Raw genomic sequence first — 6559 nt, forward strand, 5'->3', positions numbered from 1 at the left:
CTTTATAGTGCTTCAGAGTGCTTTCTAAACTCTAAAGTGCTTTGGAGTGTTGTAAAGTGCCACAAAGTGCTCGTAAATAGCACTGAAGTGTTTTCAAAGAGCCCTTAAAGTGCATTTCAGAGTGCTTTCAAGTGCCCAAAAGTGCTTTTTAGTGTTGCAGAGTGCTTCAAAGTGCTTGAAAGCATCAAAAAGTGCCTTACAGTGCTTCAACGTGCTTCAAAATGCCACAAATTCTATTTAGTGCACCAAAGTGTCCCAAAGTGCTTCATAGTGCTTGAAACTACCACAAAGTGCTTCATAGTGCTTGAAAGTGCCACAGAGTGTCTCAGAGTGCTTTAAAGTGCCACAAAGTACTTGAAAGTGTTTATTAAATGCCACTAAGTAGTTTAGAGTGCTTCCAAAGTGCACCAAAGTAGTTCAAAATGCACCAAAGTGTTGGTAAAGTGCTTTAGAGTGCGCTTCAAAGTGCTTTCAAGTGCCCCAAAGTGCTTTACAGTGCTACAAAGTGCTTCAAAGGACACTAAAGTGCATGATAGGTTGCTTGAAAGTGCCTTGTAGTGCTTGAAAGTGCCACAAAGTGCTCTAGAGTGGTTTCAAGTGTCCCAAAGTGCTTTAAAGTGCTGTAGAGTGCTTAAAAGGGCTGTAGAGTGCTTTAAAGTGCTCCAAAGTGCTTTCAAGTGTCCCAAAGTGCTTTAAAGTGCTGTAGAGTGCTTAAAAGGGCACCAAAGTGCCCCAAGGTGCTTCAGAGTGTTCTCCAAGTGCACTGAAGTGCTTCACTAGTGGACTGGACAGAAGTTCAACAATACAAGAAATTGAAGTAGGAACTGTGAATTTTCAGAAATGGACACCAACTCCCACTCTTCACCAACTCCATTGCTCAACCAACCCCACCTCACTTTAGTTGAAAAGGTGGAGAAATGACATACCTACTTTTTTTGTGGGCAAAAGGTGAAGTCATACCTACTTTTGTGAACATACACCCCGAGGTGGTAGTATGTAAGTGTTGCAATTAGATTTCAGTACTTTATAGTATTTTTAAATGTCTTTTGTGTGGTAGAGGGATTTGTACATGCAGTTCCAGGAGTCTAATCCTAACATTAGGATGTCCCTTAGATGCTTTGAGGGTCTGAAGCCATACTCCGTACGCAAGTTGAAGGACCGCAACACCTGCTCTAATGAATACCATGTTCAGCTTGTTTACTTGAAGGAAGGCTTAAATCAGATGTGCCATGGAAGATACGGGCTACATGGAACGTCGTGCTTTTGAAAGTGGCTTATGTGCAGTCCGAGTGGTGGAATGGCGCAATGCACAACATCAAAAGCCACATCCTTGACAGAACTATGGGAGTATGTATTGTGTCCAAAGCCAGCTGATAGTGCTTTTCATTGTAGCAAATGTCTTTTGGGAACATGCACTGATTGTGCATGATTAAAAGGCTCTTGTTGTGTCCCATCGAAGAGAGTGATGGTATCTCTAGAATGACTGTCAAGTTTTTTGACAAGGTTCCCACACAGGAAAAGGATGAAGAAGGTCTAGCTAAATGTTGAAAAGACCTCGTGGTTCAGCAGCTCAGTCCAATGAGTTTCATTTTTGTGCTCCGAGGGAAACTAGGGAAGCTCATCAAACACAACTACTTGTATAGGTGGCAAGCTCAACAGTTCAAGAAGTGTTTGGCCAATTTTCTTGACGATGTAGTGGTGTCTATAGTGGATTTTGCAGAGAATTACTCCTTCAAGGTGCAAAATGAGATCCAGTCAATGCATTGGTATTCATCTCATGTCACAATCTTTGTTCAGATTTCATAGTTACGTGATGCGCTTGGTGTTATACAAAAGACAACTTACTTCTACATCTTTGATGACAAGACACATGCCACTTTTTTTTTGCAGCACTATTTTCTTTGGCACAATGAATGGCTGAAAAGACACGGCTATAGTGTCAAGCGACATTGGGTGTGGTCGGATGGTGTTGCACCACAATTCAAAGCAAGGCGGCCATTCTATTGTGTTGCACGATTCTTCAATATGATAGGTGTCAAAATGAAGCACAATTTCTTTGCTTCAGGCCACGGAAAGGGTGAAAACAACGGGGATGGTGTAGTGCTCAAAAGAGCCCTTACACACAAGCAGTTCAAATCTGTCGGGTGGGTGCTACATAATGCTTCAAGCATTGTTGCATTCATCAATGCAACAACGCTTGATTTTTGAGAGTTGCATTCCTCAATGCAACTCTAAGAAATCAATTCCCATAGGGAGGTCAAGATCGTTGATGTCGATAGAGTTATAGCGTGGGATTGCAAGCGCATGACAGGGTCTCAATCCTGGCACTGTGTCAATGGCTACAGTCAGACAGATATGCACAGACTAAGGCACATAATGTTCTCTTGCTTTTGTGGTGCGTGCATCAAATGTCAATGGAGGAGATGTGCCAACAAAGACCATGTGCAAGGGTGGGTATACTTGCAAATACAACCCACAGTTACGGATGAAAGCGATGGAGAAGCGTCGAGCAAGGATGATGATGAATACGCCCCCATGTATGATGGCCACCACGATGACCTGAGCGATGCCTTGATGGTTGGCCAGAAATTTGCAGTGACTGCAGAGGAGGTAGGTGCAGACTTCTACATCCTGAAATGCACCAACACAAAGAACCTGGCCAAACTAGAGGAAAAGGATCAATGGCACAACATCATTAAGAAAAATTCGTATCTGGTTGAGGGCCTATTCTACGACAAGGTAAATGGACAAGATGATACTTATGTCCTTTTGGACAACAAGCCCACTCTTCTAATCTACTCCCATCTGGTGCGATGCATCAGGTTTTCCATGTCCCCGAGGGAAGGTGAGCACAATGTATATGATATGTAAAATGACATTTTCGAGCAAATCTATAATAGCATGCCCCCAAACGAGAACTTGTAAGATTTATCTCTGCAAATTTGACTTGAGGACTTGGCCAATACTTTTACTAGCAACTAGCACTTTTAAAAAAAAATAAAAAGGAGGCAGTGAACTATCTTGAAGAGAGTCAAGAAGGATTACATCAAAGGTGCCGGGGGGGGGGGGGGGGGGGGGGGATCACGTGAGTACTTCCCTCTAACATTACAGCTAATCACCCCTATTGAATAGCTAGCACTTTTCATAGTAGAGTGATAAAAGACATCTTTTAAAACACTTGAAAGCACTTCTGAGCACTTGGCCAGTTGACCAACACATTACCAGCCTCCTAAACCACTTTACCAGCCCCCTGAAACACTTAAAAGCACTTTTGAGCACTTTACCATCTCCTTGTACCACTTGACCAGCTCTTTGGACCACTTTGGACCACCTGACCAACACTTTTAAGCACTTTATACTACTTGACAAGAACTATGAACCACTTGGTCAACACTTTATACCACTTGACAAGCACTTTGAACCACCCGACCATCACTTTTAACCACTTGACCAACCCCCTGAACCACTTGGACAACACTTTGTTCCACTTGACCACCATTTAATAGCCCCCTGAACCACTTGACCAGCTCTTTGTACCACTTAGGACCACCTGAACAACACTTTTAAGCACTTTATACCACTTGACAAGCCCCTTGAACCACTTGACCACCCCCTTGAACCACTTGGCTAGCACTTTATACCACTTGACAAGCACTCTGAACCACCTGACCAACACTTTGAACTACTTGGATAGACGTTGTACTACTTGACCACCACTTGACCAGCTCGTTGGACCACTTTGGACCACCTGACCAACACTTTTAAGCACTTTGTACCACTTGGACAACACTTTGAACCACTTGACCACTTAACCAACACTTCACACCCAATCCAATTGACAGAAGCAGAAACAGTTGACTTGCAAAATTCTTCATAGTATATGTAGGTTTAGATACAAGAACAATTAGCTTTACAGGGAGTTAGCTTTTTCAAGGAGTAAAGTCAGTTAGTTGGGAGATTGCTCTGGCCATTCTTGCTGAGGTGGCCGCTTATAATTGGTTGTTGGAGGTGGCAGTCTTGATTCAAGAATTTTTATTGTGCCCGTACTTTTCCATGTGCGAGATCCCAATCCAATTGTGCAAGTTCATCCTTCCTGGCATCAAATGGACATTCCCTAACAGTCTTGGCTCTATTAGAAGTCTCAACCCGCTATATTATAAATGAGGCAACATCCTCCTTTTCCAACTGCACCTCATTTTGCTTTTCTATCCAAGGCAGAATGACAAAGTTACCGGGATCATTGAAGTACATCTTATAGAGGGAATCATCTAGTAGTAAAGTGTTAGACTTATTGAACTTAAGAAAGAGGTACCAAAAGGTTTCTAGTTTCTTGAAAAACATTTGCTGTGGGGACTTTCCATATTCCCAACTGCTAACCTGGGAGCAGTTCTGTGCCAGCCACACACTAAGACAATGCTTGGTCTAAGATAGGCACTTGTCCATACCCTTCTCAAGATTGTGGCAGGCACGCGACGACCACACAAAAGTCTCTGCTATTTGACTCAGTCCAAGCAAGAATAATTCTGCATCGTTCCGTACATAGTAGGTGACGTTATCATCCCCCTTTACTTTGTCAAAGTACATCGTGTTTAAATCTGGGGATTCCAATCCTTTGTGCTTATTATGACATAAGCAAGCACATTGTTGAAGTTTACAATTACTGCCAAATCTCTATGGACTGGGTAGCAAGACATTGGTTCGTAGCAAGGAAGCTGGTGATCAAAGTGCTCTACCTCATTAGTGGGCGGTGGGGGTTTTGAGCCAACCACACGAATTTTAACTATAGAGCACAAATGGACAGAAACTAAGAGAGAATACTTCTATTATTTATATTTCCGGAAAAAAGATACAAAGCTACAATCTAAAAAAGGTAGCATGAAAAAAAAAGATACAAAGCTGCAAGAAGCTAAAGCTTCTTGCATGCTCTGGTTTTTGGGGGGAGTATGTTAGTGCTCTTTTTGGGTCCTGGGATAGCTCGTCCTCCACCTGCTTCTTTCTCTTCTTTCACATCTCCACTGCTACAAATTGTAGGGTTGATTCCATTTCAGGATCCTCTGCCTCAGCTACATTGTCCTCCTTACAGCTACATTGCACTTTAAAGTGCTCTGAAGTGATTGCAAAATAAACTTTTAAGCACTTTGAAAGCATTTTGAAGCAATTTTAACCACTTTGAAGCACCTTCAAGCACTTGCAAGACTTTGCAAGTGATTGAAAGTGCTTCAAAGTGCTTTAATGTGCCTGCAAGTGGTTCAAAGTGATTGCAAGTGCATAAAAGTTAGGCACTTCTTAGCACTTGCAGGCATTTATAGGTGTTTAAAAGTGCTTGGAAGTGCTTGCAAGTGCTCTATATGTCCACTTGCAGCACTTTGAAAGGCACTTGCTAGCACTTGGAAGCTCTTTTTAGCACTTTCAACCACCTGCAAACTTTTGCAAGTGCTTGCAAGGTCTTAATAGTGGTTAAAAGTGCTTTAAAGTGGTTTAAAGTTCTCTGAAGTGATTGCAAAAAGCACTTTAAAAGCATTTGAAGCAATTTAAACCACTTTGAAGCACCTTCTAGCAGTTGCAAGAGTTTGCAAGTGGTTGAAAGTGCTTCAAAGTGCTTTAATGTGCCTGCAGGTGGTTCAAAGTACTTGCAAGTGCATAGAAGTTGGGCACTTTTTAGCACTTGTAGGTGTTTGAAAGTGCTTGGAAGTGTTTGCAGGTGGTTAAAAGTGCTTGCAAGTGCTAAGTAGTCAAGTATTTCTTAGCACTTGCAAGCACTTTTATGCACCTGCAAGAACTTGCAGGTATTTTTAGGTGTTTGCATGTGCTTAAAAGAGCATGTAGGTGGCTGAAAGTGCTTGCAAGTGCCTAAAAGGTGAGCACTTTCAACCACTTTTAGCACTTTCTAGCACTTTATACACTTTAAAGACAGAGAAGATTGGGGTACCTGCATGGTTGACACCTCCTCCTTCATCCTTGCAGCATCGTTGAACCCAAAGGACTTGGAGAGTACCCTTGTAAGGGCTTTGATTTTAGCCTCCTTTTTGGCAATCACAACTGTGTTTTCTGTTAGAGAGGCTTTCAGTTTCTCCACCTCCTCTCTAAGGCTCTCTACCTCTGTAGTGTGATGGGTGCACAAGCTGAGGAGGTACCTTTGTTGCGCAACCATAAGTCCCGCTTTGCAGCCAGGACTGTCTTTGCAGACTTCACCTTCTCTTCTGCCTTTACTGCATGTTGCTCAAGGTCATCGGCAAGATTATCTACCCATGCTGTGTAGAGGGGCTGAGAGGCTGTCCACATGTGTTGTAGAGGGCGGCTCGACGCCGTAAGACCGTCCACAGCATTCTCTATCAGTTCTTCATATGTGGGGGCTTCCTTCACGCCGTAATTGGACATGAACTTCTGTATTTTCCGATTGAGTCCCCCCTTTCTGGCTCTTGACATTCTCTAATACTTGATCCCCGACCAAAGCCCATGCAATCTTATGGCTGTCATGGTCTGCTTTGGTAGCATCGCACTATTCAGATGCAAACCCCCTCGCAAACCTCGTCTCATGAGCTCGCCGTTGAAGGGGGCA

At 43.0% G+C, this 6559-nt stretch overlaps 1 pseudogene; it reads left to right on the plus strand.

Annotated features, from left to right (window-relative positions):
* The first annotated feature begins 2414 nt into the window (after positions 1–2414).
* LOC147451981 (uncharacterized) lies at positions 2415–2925 on the plus strand (annotated as a pseudogene).
* Positions 2926–6559: the final 3634 nt, after the last annotated feature.

Source organism: Adiantum capillus-veneris, chromosome 8 (genome assembly GCF_014529385.1).
Source record: "Adiantum capillus-veneris isolate H3 chromosome 8, ASM1452938v2, whole genome shotgun sequence".
NCBI classification, from domain to species: Eukaryota; Viridiplantae; Streptophyta; class Polypodiopsida; order Polypodiales; family Pteridaceae; genus Adiantum; species Adiantum capillus-veneris.